A 14,284-nucleotide genomic window follows, 5' to 3' on the forward strand; every position below is an offset into this window, starting at 1 on the left:
ACCTGGGCCAAGGAGGAAGATTGCTGTTTTGTTCTGTAGAGACACTCAGGGATTCTTCAATTAAACTGTTTTTAATCAAAAAAGTCAATCCATTGAAACTGAAACTTTTCACGGGAACGCATCAGGGGAAGATTTCTCACGTCCAGGGGTGGAATTTTGGGTCAAAGAGTGTGCACACCGCAGAATAACTATATGGTTCAGGCCCTCCCTATGATGTGGGAGAGCCAGGCTCAAGTCCAGAGGCAGGCAGAACAGGGATTTGAGAGCCTTGGTTATTCTGGGTGTCTTGTTCTCTCTCTTGTTTTCCACAAAACATTTCAAAAGGTCTCTAGTTTATCTGATGAAGAACGGGAGAATTTTTGAAAGTTTTGAAAGTTTTCATGGGATGTCTGTCGAGACTGCCAATAAGGCTGTTCATTATAGTAACATTTTTTGTAACATGAAGATCAACCCATTAGGACCTGTACTAAGACCCACCAAACTCATTTCACACGGGCCACCAAGAAGCCACCAGGTAGTGAGTTTCAATCACTGTCAACCTGAGCTGGATCCATCTTCCATGTCCAGTGCAGCTCCCTTTGCTAGGTTATATTGGTGTCTGTGTCAGGGTCCAAGTTAACATTATTCAGCAATCCTCTCCTTACGGGAGAGAAACAATTAGACCATTTTTATATCAAAAGCAAAACCAATCAGTGTGTGAAGTCAATCATACGTGGGAAAAAGAATCTTACTCTTACATTTCAAATGCATACTTTCCACCTTTAAATGACTGCATTTCAGTGATCAGGGATACACTGACATACTGGACTAATTTGCCTTGATTAACACCCTCTGCAAAAGACTCAAAGTTACTAGGGTAAAATAAGGCAGACGTCAGCACACTATGTGGGTAAATCACAGAGATAATTTGGGATGAAAAAACGATTGCTCCTGTTTATAGACTTCAAAATCAGGTGAAGAGCTTGGCTGGATTGTACTGCAAGTCACCTTGTGATCTAGGTTGATGCGAAAAGCACTACCCACATTGAACTGATTATCAACGAAAGTACACAACACCAGCACAGAGGCCCATTGCACTATGTGCAGAGCATACAAACACAGAAGCTAATTGGCTTCTCCCAGCCATGCTCCAACGTGACGGAAACCCGGTCCTGAGACACAACGTGTGGCCTCTCCATGCCAGCAGCTTTGATCAGATTTCCTTATTTAGTAAAACTATGACTGATGCTTTGAATTCACTTAGGCAAATACAAGAAGAATTTGAACAATGGGATTGCAGCCATACTGGCCAGCCACATCTTAACACCGAGAGTGTCTCATGACCTTCCTCCACCCCCATTGCCATTTGCACAGACCAGCTCCCAACCCGTTTGCAATCACATCACATCCCTGTAACAGCTACAGCAACTGCTTAGCATGTAAAAATTAGTATTAGGAAAGTACTCCATGTATTTTAGCACCTTTTAATGCAATTTAACTGCTGGAAACAAGGAAGAGTCATCCCCATGAGCCCAGTCAACTTCCCATGGATCCCACCACGCACCATGTGGGGTCCATGCACGAGGCTTTGAGAACCACAGAACCGATATTTCAAACGGCAAGAGAGTAATGCCCCAACAAAATAAAAAAAATGTAGCACGATCATGGGCCGGATCGTGGCCACTAAAAATTCCCATTGCCTTCCTTGGAAGGTTTGGACAGGCAAAATCAGGCCCACAGCATGTGATGGTATCAATTTCTCATGGCCATGGGCTTGGGAAGCAGGGCATAATTGAGACAAATGAGTGTTGTCCCTCCCCCCGACTGTATTCCATACCACCACATAGTTTAGATGTCTACATATCTCTGTCCACATATCTATTCAAGTGACACCATCATAGGACCTAATCACATCAGGCATGCCATCAGTGGCTCGTTCACCTGCACATCTACCAATCTGATATATGCCATCATGTGCCAGCAATGCCCCTCTGCCATGTACATTGGCCAAACCGGACAATCTCTACGCAAAAGAATAAATGCACACCAATCTGACATCAGGAATCATAACACTCAATAACCAGTAGGAGAACACCTCAGCCTCTCTGGTCACTCAGTAACAGACTTAAAGGTGGCAATTTTGCAACAGAAAAGCTTCAAGAACAGACTCCAAAGAGAAACTGCTGAACTAGAATTAATTTGCAAACTAGATACCATGAACTTGGGCTTGAATAGAGATTGGGAGTGGCTGGGTCATTACACAAATTGAATCTATTTCTCCATGTTAAGTATCCTCACACCTTCTTGTCAACTGTCTGAAATGGGCCATCTTGATTATCACTACAAAAGGTTTTTTTCTCCTGCTGATAATAGCTCATCTTAATTAATTAGCCTCTTAGAGTTGGTATGGCAACTTCCACCTTTTCATGTTCTCTGTATGTATATATATCTTCTTACTATATGTTCCATTCTATGCATCCGATGAAGTGGGCTCTAGCCCACGAGAGCTTATGCTCAAATAAATTTGTTAGTCTCTAAGATGCCACAAGTACTCCTATAGTTTAGATGGTTACACTTCACTGTTAGTCCCAAGTAGGGCTGAAATCCTGCCAGCAAATTCTTGGTGAAGGGTCACTGGCTTTGGATTTCCTTTTGCCATCCTGCAGGAACCATGTTTTGTGACTTTCAAACCAAGCTGCAAGGCTCACCTATACTAAATCCCCATTATTTGGGCAGTAAGCTGGGAGTGTGGGAAAGGGAAACTAATCAGCACGTAGGATTAATCGGGCTCGGTGCCAGCCACCGGCAGCACTTTTGTCATTTTTAATTGCGTGATGCACCCACACGTCAAGCTGATGGTGCAGTGATTTCATTATATACACACACACGTGTATACCACATAGATATCTTGGCCCTGATTCGCAGAGGTGCTGAGTGTCTGTAGCAGAGCTGACTTCAGCTGGAAGTGAGAGTGATCAGCACCTTAAACCATGCCTGTTCTTATCATACAGATCTATATGTCGGCAGTGCTATAGTCATTAGGTCACTTTCTCACCCCAAGATTCTTTTTTTTGTTACAAATAGATCCTTTAAATTAAGTGGTTAATGACAGTGGTGTTTTATATACACAAATACACTGATAGAAGACACACAGGGACAGAGCAAGAAACAAATCCTGCTCCCTTAATCATATTTGTAGTCACACTGAAATCAGTGGGACTGCTTGTGTGAGTTAGACAAGCAGTATTTGGCTCCATGTCTGGGTATATTTATAATGCCCACATTCCTACACACACAGTAATATACCATACATCATTAGTTTAGTTTGCAGTGAGTAGACCTTTTAACTCCCCTTCATCTTTATTCTTCAACAGGAATTGCGGGACTGCTTTCACTGGCTTAGTCAGTGCTGAGCCAGGCAAGACATTCTCGGGTGCTCAGTCTAAACCATATGACATCATGAAGGTGTAGGAGGAGGAAGCTCTGCATATTGTTTACCTACTTGGTTCTCAGTAATACTCCAAACTGCTCTAGAGCAAACCAGTGTTTTAAACATTTGCCTCTCAACATCAAAGACATGAAGGAAGAAAATAACTTGACTGGATTTCCCTACAGTCAACAGGAACCTTTACCTCTCAGCTGCCTCCCTTTATATGTTAATCCAGCCCGAATTTTCTATCCAGGTGGCCCTGCAGCCTCCTGGATCTGATAAAAACCACACCATTTGCTGCAGTAGTTAATTATCCATAGACCCAAGGAACTAAAAATACAAAAAGAACAGGAGTACTAACATGACTCTGAAACCTAAAAATACAAAGGAGCCTCATTTCCCTTTTCAGCCCTCATTTCTGCATGGAGTGTCAAGTCATGGGTAATCCTTCACTTTGGTCTTTCTCCCATATCTGTGTTTCCATTAATGTCAATTTCCCACCCATCCCCCACTTATCTTTGCTAAATTTAGACGGACAATTATAAGAAGTGACAGATTGTTTGTAAGGCTGGTTATGTGGAAAGCCTTTGCAGGCCCATTATGGACTTTCTGAGCTCCGCAGTCTGAGGATGTTCTTTGCAGGGGCGGGTGTCCCCGTAGTCTAGCATTCCATGGCAGGCGCAGAGAGCCCTCCAATGAGGGGCTGAGTCAGACTGACTGCCCAGGCAGATTATCAGATGGCATTTGGGTTCAAAGGAATGACTTTGGGACAACGCAGTAGTGAGTGCTTATTGTTTTCCCTGGCATGTGGTGGGGCTGGTTCTTCCCTTAGCTGACCAGCAGTCTACCAGCCAGGTAATTTAAAGCATGCTCTGGCCCCACTGTAGTATTTCTGTTGGAGGGGGACAGGCTCCAAGCTATGTCTTAAGGCCATAGAGCAGTAGGAACTCCCAGAGTCAGTACTGGTCCATCAGGGATGGAACATGGCATGGATCAGAGAAGGGAGTTGTAGAGCACGGCAGATGTTGCTCTCCTCCCCACAGTTATATACAGAGCTGGGTTTTTTTTTGACCTCATCTCATCTAGGAAACATTTCTCCAGAACAGGTCTGTCTGCCATCTACAGAATCAGCTACATTCTGCTGGACTGGGTCCCTCTGTGTATGTGTTTTAAAGCTTCCTACCCTAACACGGAACAAAGAACAAGTATTCAGTTCATTAGGAGGTGTGACTAAGGTCTGACCTAGCACCTAGCACTGAGCAGAATGCAGAGGAACCAAGTCCAGATCTTGATCTTGAGCCCCCATTCCCAGGCAAAAGAGGGGTGGGAGGGAGAGATCTCAGGCCTTCACATTGCTCTCTGCAATATTTGCTTTGGCAGAGCAAGAAGCATTCTTGACTGCCCCCTCCAGAATCTATGTCCTTGGCCTGAAGGACAGTTGGCCAGATATGGGGTTAGGAGCAATGGAAAAACAGATCTTTGGAACTTGAGGAACTCAGTGTGTAAACAAAAGTTTGAAATAGGAGTGAAACTACTGGCTGCTTTTCAAACTCTGCCTCTAAAGTGAATAACAAAACAAAGCCAACAAGCTACTGTGAATACCTGGTTTCTAGGCAGTTGTGTGTACAAACTAATAGAGTATTGAGAGCCACTCCAGAAGAGTTTGATGCTAATTTAGGTCAGGGCTGTGCAAGCTCCGCAGGGTTCAGTTAATGAAAAGCTTTGAAGTTTGAACCCTACAGTTTGCTTTGCAGCAAGTGGACGTGAATTACCACTTGCTGATTTCAGTTTGACAAATGAGAACTGCCTAGGGGACACCCCACATGGAGTACCCTTCCTCAGTAAGGGATGTGTCTATACAGGTATGGCCTCCTTCTTCCCAACAGACCCTGTTCCAAAGACAGCTAAGCCGAGAAGGTGTGTCCCCATGGCCCGAAGGGGGAGTGAAGGTGACCAATAAACTTTGCCCATGTTCACATGGGCTGAGATTGACAAACGCCTCACAGTGTAAACCTGAAAGGCGAAGTCTGGGAGAGCCTGCAATTCGATGGGTTACTGGGGGGACCTGAGGTTCAATGTGATACTATATTTTATAAGGCTCTGATTTTGCTTCCCATAGCTATTCCATTTTCATAGCTCAGGACGTGCTCTGCTTGCCACGGGATTCCTGCCAAGCTCCCCAGCCTTCCCCGCTACACTGGTGCAGGCAGAAAATACATTTACTGTTTCCATCTTATGACATACAGGCATCAGCACTGGAATGGTGGGGGGGCCAAGAGGCCATGGCCTTCCCACTTTTTGCCGTGGGCCCCCCCATCTCTGCTCCGGCCCCCCCAGCCAGGCCGGCAGCTGGACCCTGGCCAAGGAGTCCAGGCAGCGGGGGCACCGTCTCACAGACCCTCCACCTGCCTGGGATGGGGGTTTGAGAGCAGCTTCCCGGTCCATGTCGCTCACCTCGGACCCCCCCCCACCCAGGGCAGGTGGAGGGTCCGAGGATACTCACAGCTGCCTGGCCGCCCAGCTGTTACCGTGACTGGGCTGCGGCTTCGACGCCCCTTCCCCTGGTTGGAGTCAGGTTGGAGTAAGAGCTGCATAGGCAGCTGTGGGGAGCCATGAATCCTCCACCTGCCCTGGGCAGGGGGCCCGCAGGGCAGGGACATGGGCCGGAGGCTGCTTTTGGCCCCCACACCCCAGGCAGGTGGAGGGTCCGTGGCTCCTGGCCCGCTCTGGCTTCTGGCTTGATTGGAGGCAGGGCCTCGGGCATAAGGGGTGAGGCGGGGCCATAGAGGGAGTGGGGCCCCAGTCCCCCTCACTTTGAGGAAGTCTCCGCCAGGACTGCATGCAGAAGACTGGGTAGTAACCAGGAGCACAATTACAGAATCCTCTTGCGCAGTGTTTCTCAACCTTTCTGATACCAGGTACCTGCTTGCTGCCTTCCTAAACTGTGTCAGGGACATCTCAGGGACCGGCACGGGTCCACAGACCAGTCATTGAGAAACACTGCTCTAGAGAACCAGAGAAGATGTACATTGGGGGTAGCCAATAGGCGGACTGCAGGCCAAATCTAGTCCACCAGACACTTTTGAACAGACCGTGAAATATTTTTATTTACTTATTATCATTGTTATTAATTTATGCTAAATCCAGGGTTGTGAGTTCAATCCTTGAGGGGACCATTTGAGATCTGGGGCAAAAATTGGGGATTGGCCCTGCTTTGAGCAGGGGGTCGGACTAGATGACCTTCTGACATCCCTTCCAACCCTGATATTCTATGATCATTATTTTCTCTGAAGTCTGGACCTTGACCATGCCTTGACCAAGAAATCTGGACCTTGACAAAAGATAATTGTCTATCCCTGATGTACATACTGTACTCTTATGTATTTCCTGCTTGGGCACTCTTTATGTCCTCTACAGGGCTGGGGAGTTACATGTACACTGTAGTCTCTGCTACACTCTCTATAAAGCATGACATCCAAACCAGACTTTAAACACAGGTTGTCACTGGAGGCTTTGCTCTTTTGGGGTTCTCCACAAATCATGGCTCAGCTCAGCATGGGCAACGGGTGAACTCTCCCCCCAATTCGGTGAGGCTAGCCCCTTTTGCCCACTGGAGCCCTGATGCCTCCCCGCACCACGGTAGGAGGAGCCCCAACCAAACCACCCTGACCCCCAGGCCACCAGCCAGCCCAATCCCCGAGCTCCAGGCCACTGGCCAGAGCTGAGTCCCCGCTGGCTTTGGGGAAGAGAGGGAGTGAGGGCAGGGCCTCGGGGCAGAGCATGAGTGGTGCCTCGGCCTCGGTTAGGGGAGGCTTAGCCTCCCCTGGCCTATTATATCCACCACCCACGCAGCTCAGTTTCCCTCAAGTTGCAGCCGGGAGGAGTATGAATCACCTCACTGCCAGAATGCCCGCTGACCACAGGATAAGAAACTTCAAGGCCCTGGTTCCCTCCTTTTGGCAGCAAAATGTGCTGCTGTCAGCTACAGGCCCCCGCAATGCAATACTTGAGAAAAATGACCTTACAGATTTTCTTGACTCTCTTCCTTTCATTTCTGCCTGCCAGTTTCCTGGGTTTTCTGTACTTTCTCAGACTTGTGGGTGAGAAAAGAAAACAGGCAAGGTACTAGAGCTATGCGGCCTTTCCAAATCAGTAGCTGATGGTTTCATTCATTCAGGCCCGGGAGGGATTTATGCCATCGAACTGGAACTATAGAAAGTTCTGAGACTTCAGCTCAAAATTTAGGGGGGAAGGCCCCTGTCATAAATATAAAGGGAAGGCTAACCACCTTTAAATCCCTCCTGGCCAGAGGAAAAAACCCTTTCACCTGTAAAGGGTTAAGAAGCTAAGATAACCTCGCTGGCACCTGACCAAAATGACCAATGAGGAGACAAGATACTTTCAAAGCTGGAGGCAGGGGGAAGCAAAGGGTCCTCTCTGTCTGTGTGTTGCTTTTGCCGGGACCAGAGCAGGAATGCAGGTCAGAACTCCTGTAAAGGGTTAATAAGCAATCTAGTTAGATATGCGCTAGATTCTGTTTTGTTTAAATGGCTGATAAAGTAAGTTGTGCTGAATGGAATGTATATTCCTGTTTTTCTGTCTTTTTGTAACTTAAGGTTTTGCCTAGAGGTATTCTCTATGTTTTGAATCTGATTACCCTGTAAGGTATTTACCTTCCTGATTTTACAGAGGTGATTCTTTTACTTTTTCTTCAATTAAAATTCTTCTTTTAAGAACCTGATTGCTTTTTCATTGTTCTTAAGATCCAAGGGTTTGGGTCTGTGTTCACCTATGCAAATTAGTGAGGATTTTTATCAAGCCTTCTCCAGGAAAGGTGGTGTAGGGTTTGGGAGGATTTTGGGGGGAAAGACGATTCCAAGCAGACTCTTTTCCTGTTATATATTTGTTAGGCTCTTGGTGGTGGCAGCAATAAAGTCCAGGGGCAAAAGATAAAATAGTTTGTACCCTGGGGAAGTTTTAACCTAAGCTGGTAAAAATAAGCTTAGGGGGCTTTTCATGCAGGTCCCCACATCTGTACCCTAGAGTTCAGAGTGGGGAAGGAACATTGACAGCCCCAAATGAACCACACCTGCCATGTGCTCTATTGCGTGTTGTAGAATATAAAGCCAGGAGTGTGAGCTGAAGAGACAGAACTAGGAATGTTAGCAGGTACTACTAATGTTAGAGGGTACAAAACACATCCCAATTCAGGACAATGATTGTTGCATTAACACTAATCGCACTTACCTCTCCTTTCCCCAAGTCGCCACTCACTCACTCCAGGGCTTTTTGTTGCTAGGGGCAGACTTGGCAGGTCATAGTGGGTGACAGTTGTCTCTCTATTCTCTCTTGCTTTGATTGATTTCCCCTCACTGAACTAGCACAGCAGGGTGGGTCCCCTTTAATAGTATTTGCCTCTTGTCTAGCATTTTTCATCAGTAGATCTCAAAATTCTGTGTACCAAGGAGGTCACTATCATTCCCCTTTTACAGATGGGAAAACTGACGCACAGAGAGGCGACATACCCAAGGCCACCCAGCAGGCCAGTGGCAGAGCTGGAAATGGAACCCAGGTCTCCTGAATGTCTGTTAATACTCTGTCTACCTGGTGTAAGTGGGCGAACCTCCACTGACATCAACAAATTGCAAGCACTTACACCAGGTCTGAATGTTGCCCTATGGCTATCATTGGCAATGGATATAGATAGACTAGTTCCTGATAAACCAAGGCTTTTAAAAATCTTTAAAGCTTCTTAATCAGCAACAATATTCAGAAGGGGAGCTTTATTCTCCACCATGGCCTACAGAGTCTGCATTTATGGTATGTCTACACAGCAAGCGAAAGAGTGATTGCAGCACAGGTAGTAGGCACAGTGTTAGCTGTAAATCTACCTAGCATGGGTAACAATAGTGTTGAAGATGTGGTGGCATAGCCTTCAGCACAAGCTAGCGACCAGAGCACATACCCAAGGTCCCCGGAGATTCTGGTTGCTAGCCTGTGCCACCATGTCTACACTGCTATTGTTTATTATTATTAAAGCTAGCATGGGTGTATGCCTACCCATGTTACAACACACCTTCACCTGCAGTGTAGACATACCCTTAGAGGGCAAACGCAGTGATATATCTAACTACTAAGTGCCTGTCTAGGTTACAACCCCCAGCCACACAGTTCTGGGATCTTCTGATCTACCGTCCAGCAAACAGAAAAACTATTCTCTTACATGTAAGCTATAGAGAATATAGAGTGATAATAATACCTAGTCCTGCCTTGAGTCCTACAATTCTATGATGGCTACCAGAACCTGATGATCCAGCATTTTGGTTTAGCCCATTATATGGACATGGGCAAATGCCCTTAATCCTCACTCCCTAAAGATCCTCAGATGGAAGGTCCTATGGAAGTAAGAGCCAGTCAGTCTCTCACTCTGTCTTCCCACTTCTCCCCCATCACCCAGCTGCTCCCTAGGTGTGTTTCAGGCTTCTCACTCGTCCAGGATCAGACTAGTCTCTTCCATGGAAGGGGATGCACATCTTCCTTCAAAGAGAGAGCAGCTGCCAAGCGTCCACATGAGCCCAAACCATTCTGCCAGAAGCTCTTCTAATCTCAGCCCACCTCAGCTGGTGGCCAGCAGCCAATTGCCATTACCAAATCCTAGCAAGATCTTTCAGCAAAGCCAGTGCAGCGTCACCACTTCTGGGGCTTAAAAACAAAAAAGCCCCTATGTCGCATGGCCAGTCTAACAGCAGTTGGCTGATCTGATTTCAGCCGTCTGCTAAGACGCAGCATGCCTATTTATCATAATCAGCTTATTGCACAAGGACAGTGTTAACTAGGCTTTGCTGGACTAAAGCCTGCCAACTAATTCATAACACCTCACCAATCAGTACAAAGTGCTGATTCCCTGTTTTGTTTAAAAATATTTTATCCGGCATTAAAAGGGGGAACACAAGGGGCAAGGAAAGGGAGAAGGAAAGAGATACTTAAAGTGGTAATGATCTGTGACTGGTACAAACAGTTCCATAATAATATGGTACAGGAAGTAAAAGGACTTTCTGCCCAAGTACCGACGCGTTAACACAGCGTAGAGTCCTAACAGAACTGATCACAAAGACCATATCTCAACAAATGCATCCTCTGGAGTTCATGACCCTTTCTAAATACACCAGCACTACCAGCATTCTGCTGAGTTTTGGTTGCAAAACTCTGATCAAATTGCAATTCACGGGCAAAACACATCATTAAACTGGAGGTTAGGCTGTAAATACAGATAAATTACTTAAAGGGAGGAAAATCTTAACACAGCATTGTTATTTTTAAAAAAAGGAGGTGGGGGATTTCTTTGAGTGGACTCATTCCGGATCTTACAGATGTAAATGAAAATGGAACTTCACTCATACTTTCAAAGCAAGAAAAAGCAAAAATAAAGTATCCATAGCACTGGAAAATATGGAATCCTTTAGCATCTTTCTATAAGTAAGCATGCATTTAAGTCATGAATGACCGCTCTCTCCCAGGGCTGTACAGCATTACACACAAAGTAAGTTTTAACTTTTACAAATTATTGTGGAGCCTCTGTCATGCACGGTATATTTGCTTTAAACCATGGAGATGTTCTCTGTGAAGACTGTCTGTACATAGTACAAGGTCCTCTCAGCCATTCATCATAGAAGTTCTCAGATCATTTGGGACAAACATCTGTCTGGGCTGGTATAGGTATATTTAATCCTGCATCAGCATGGGCAGACAGACTAAATGACCTCTTGAGTCCCTTCCAGACCTACCTTTCTATGATTCTGTGATATCACTGGCCAAGATAACAGTTAAGCCACTCCTAAATCCTCCCCAGGACACTTGAAGTATTCACCCTGGAAAATGTAATCTAATCTCATTCCTCTTCACACAACTCTGACCACCTCCGTTCCTGCCTTGCACATTCTGCTTAATGACCAATAGGTAATGAGAAAAAAATTAGGATTGTGTTTATTTGAAGCCCGGCTCTTCATGACACATGGCTTCTCAGGTCTTATGGATGCAAGGAGAAAGATAAAAAGTTACTAGGTTAAAATAATGCAGCCAACTGTTGTGCAGCTCCTGTACAAAACCTTGTGTGTGTAACCCACACACCTCCTGGGTGGGGTGTTCTGTCCCATCTAGTGGCACCGAGACCACTTACAGAACGATTAATGAGTCTGCTCTACAGCCTTAGCTAACAGCCATATGGCTTGAGGCTCATGCATTTAGGTCCAGAGGTCCCAAGTTCAAACCTGCTCGCTGACGACCGGCGTCTATCAGTGTTACATGTGCACATACAGTCACCCTGGTGGTCATTCTAGGTCTGACCATTTGTCCCCTGTGTTGTCTTCTTCTCAGTAAGGTTTGGAGACCTTGTATATAAGCTACTTCAGTGTTGCTGGCTCTTGTGATTTTATTTCAAGTCTTGCAATATTTGGTTTTCCTTCAAGCCCCCACTCCTGGAGTCATCTGATTATGTGAAAATATCCGTTTTCACCTACAAACCCTCATGGTTGTAGAGGGAAGCTTGAAAATGTGGCACCCCGCCCCCCCAATCCCACCCCAAAAGGCTCTAATGTTGGAAGAAAACAAAAAAACCCTCAAAGTTTATTTATTTTTAACTCATTACCTTTAAAAATTTTGGGCTGGCAATACTGAAATTATTTCACTCCAACCTTACAGAACAAACTGCCACCAGAACTGGGTGTTGACGGCTGCCTGCCACTCCCTTCAGGCTGGTGCCCCACCTTGCACGATTGAGGATGACCTTTGATCTCTGCAGCTACATCCCAGTCCTTACGTAACAATGGCAGCTGTTGCACACACTGTGGATAGGAAGCGCCACGCCCTGAGGCTGCACTGGTTCAGCCAGGCCTCCTAACTTAATTCGACAAAGGAATGCCTTGTACGTGAAAGCTGCCCCACGCAGCTCCAGCGCCCTCAGCGGGTGCTATGGAACAGCCCCCCAGGAATCCCAGGATGCAAAGATACAACCACAGGTGCAAGGCATTATGCATGTGGATGCCCTGAAACAGCTCTGTCAAGAACAGTCCCCCACGGAGGCACAAAGCCCTAGGACAAGCAAGACTATTCCATGCAGCCAATGTCCCGTATCTATCCACCTAGGTTCTTCTATCAGCAGCCATTGCCTGTGATAGACAAGGGGATGGTAGCAATGGTGAGTGGGAAGGTCAAAACGAAGCGTTAACGCTGCGATTACACCGCCTCTATTATGCTAGATTGGCGAGTTGCAAATTCCAGACGCAGCTTTGTGGAAAGAATTCCCAGACGGGGCTTCCTCAGGGATAAAGCATTTGTGACTCACTTACCCCCCACCCCACGGTGGATACTGTGTGACGGTCTCGGGTGGATAAAATTAATGTGCTGCCGACTCCCCAGTTACACTATGTCTGGGCTCGCCGAGGAAGAATTTTTGCTGAGATGCTGCTGCCAGTGGCTTCCCACTGGACGCTGCTCTGCTGAGGCTGGGAAGAGCAGTGGAGAGGAGGCAGGGGCCTGGGTTACAGAGGCAGAATGTAAGATGAGAACCAAGAGTGGTTTTCCCCTCCCACACACTTTTGCAGCAGTAAATGTAGCAGAACGGCAGGTCTGCAGACACTGATCACTCATCACACAAACACCAGACCCACCAGACTCCCCCAAAACATCCACATCAAAGACTTTCTCAAAGGAAGTCAGTCCATATGTGAGGCCCTTTAAAAAGCACTCTCCCGCCCCCCCATAGTCTGGTAACCCTCCCACAAAGCCCTTGCTGTCATTCTGATTGACCGGGCAGCTTGTCAGCAGTGGAACTGAAAGGAGGACAATACTGATATCTAAAGGTACCAGTGCAGAGCTAATTTATAGCAGCAGTAAAGGTTATATTGTTCCTGACTCAAAACAGGGCATGCAAAACCCATCACAAGGGTGTTGTGAAGAGTCATTAGTGAACCCAATGACCACTATTAATAATAGTAATAAATAATAATAATATCTGTATTGTTGTAAAAAGAAAAGGAGGACTTGTGGCACCTTAGAGACTAACCAATTTATTTGAGCTTAAGCTTTCGTGAGTGAGCTGTAGCTCACCAAAGCTTATGCTCAAATAAATTGGTTAGTCTCTAAGGTGCCACAAGTACTCCTTTTCTTTCTGCGAATACAGACTAACACGGCTGTTACTCTGAAACCTATATTGTTGTAGCATCTAGTCTCGGACAAAGATGCCATAGCGCTAGGCGCTGTGCAAACGCAGACCAAAAAGACTGCCCTCACCCTAAAGAAATTACAATCTTAGTAACAATCTAATATTGTTAGAGGGTGCACTTTTCAAGGATGAAGGAATTCATGGCCGCTGATGCCATTTTGGGAATAGCGTTCATTTCCCCAGGGTATCCAAACCATTCACGTCACCTCTGCCCTCGGAGAGACCTCGAGTAGTGTCCCAGCTGGGGAGGATAACTACAACAATGCAGCCTCCCATAAGGTTGTTTCCGCTCCTGTGCACAGGAAGCCATGGGCCGAGCAGAATAGCTGGGTGAGCCCATCTCCGTTTAATTGACGAGGGCGGTTGATGCAGGCAGGCTTCTCTGCGGCAGAGCTGAGGAAGGTGTTCCGCCTACAGTACATAAGCAGTGACAGATGTAGGACTGTGCGCACCCAGATACAAAGATTTGTACTACTCATTTCAGGCCTTTCTGACGTATTCTCAACTGTGCTAGGAGAGCACAGGATTGTTCTGTAACTAACGATAACCTTCGGGCAACCAGTATTTTAGCCTTTGTGTAAGTGGCCTAGGCTGCTACGTGACTGCTACTAAAAATAAAACAGATGCAGCGGTAAGATAGACTCTAAAAGCTTTTA

The sequence above is a fragment of the Lepidochelys olivacea genome (assembly GCF_965140295.1).
Source record: "Lepidochelys olivacea isolate rLepOli2 genome assembly, chromosome: 7".
Taxonomy (NCBI): domain Eukaryota; kingdom Metazoa; phylum Chordata; order Testudines; family Cheloniidae; genus Lepidochelys; species Lepidochelys olivacea.